Consider the following 1,200-nt stretch of genomic DNA (forward strand, 5'->3'; position numbering starts at 1 on the left):
TGCTGCTGCTTATGAGGGGGCACATAATTCTGCTGCTGCTGTGGAGGTGGAGTCAGATTTAGGACATTTTGGCTACTCCACCTCAAGTTCGGATGGACATTCGGCTCAAAATAGGTGTTTGTCTGCCTATAATGTTGAAAGGTAGCACAAGACTCATAGGAAATGATGCAGTTGTCTGAAACATGTCCTTCTCCTCCACATCTCTTGCAGACGAAAGGACCGTCTGAAACAGCATTCACATGATAGATCCCTCTTTTTAAAGCTTCTCCCAGCTTGTACTTATCAAATCTCGCCGTGAGAGCCTCTAATGCAGCTACAGAAGGGGATTCAGCACTTCTCCTTTGATTTCCCTTGGAATTCCCATACTCAGCTTTGTGGGTGGCCAAATCATCAATAATTTTCGACCCCTTAGTTGCTCCAACATTCTCCTGGAATTTACCATTAGCTGCCGCATCCAGGATAGCCCTTTGATCGTCATAAAGCCCATTATAAAACTGATTGCATAGGCTCCATTTCTCAAACCCATGATGTGGAATAGTTCGCACCAGCTTCTTGAAACGGACCCACGCCTCATGTAAATTCTCATCAAGACCCTGTTTAAAGCTCGTGATCTGAGCTCTAATGGCATTTGTCTTCGAGGCAGAGAAATATTTCTTATAGAATGCCAGGGCCAGCGACTTCCAATCAGTGATCCCGTTAGCAGCTCGATCCAGGTCTCGGTACAACTCCCTTGCAGGATCACGAAGAGAGAATATGAACATAGTTTCCTTCACCTGGTCCTGGGTTGTTGGGGCTGGTGTCCTCTACAGTTAGTGCAATAACATTTAAATCTCTAAAAGGATCAATGGGTATACTTTTGTATTATTATCAGTTGGTCCACGTTTATCAATAACGGTTGGCTTGCTAGATAAGTTTGACGTTATTGTCATACTGATGGCGGTGATCAACAGGTCCCTAAAAGTCACACCTATAGGATACGTTTGACAGATGTGACGGTATAAAATACAGTCATGTTGATGCCTAAGTTGACTAAGCAGTTAGTCGGAGTTATTGACTAATAATTAGTCAAACGCGATGTTGAGATAATTATTTAATACGGATTAAATAATAATGGGTAAAACGAATTAAACGGTTAATTCGTAATTTAAATATAAACGATTATATTTAATTGATGTATATTGAATTAATTATACAATATTG

The 1,200-nt window shown here is 41.1% G+C and overlaps 1 non-coding gene across 1 annotated transcript; it reads left to right on the plus strand.

Moving 5' to 3' along the window:
- The first annotated feature begins 519 nt into the window (after nucleotides 1–519).
- On the plus strand, nucleotides 520–626 carry LOC141625733 (small nucleolar RNA R71). Its single transcript, XR_012535497.1, has one exon. It is a non-coding gene; the product is annotated as a small nucleolar RNA R71 (small nucleolar RNA).
- Nucleotides 627–1,200: the final 574 nt, after the last annotated feature.

Source organism: Silene latifolia, chromosome X (assembly GCF_048544455.1).
Source record: "Silene latifolia isolate original U9 population chromosome X, ASM4854445v1, whole genome shotgun sequence".
Classification (NCBI taxonomy): Eukaryota; Viridiplantae; Streptophyta; class Magnoliopsida; order Caryophyllales; family Caryophyllaceae; genus Silene; species Silene latifolia.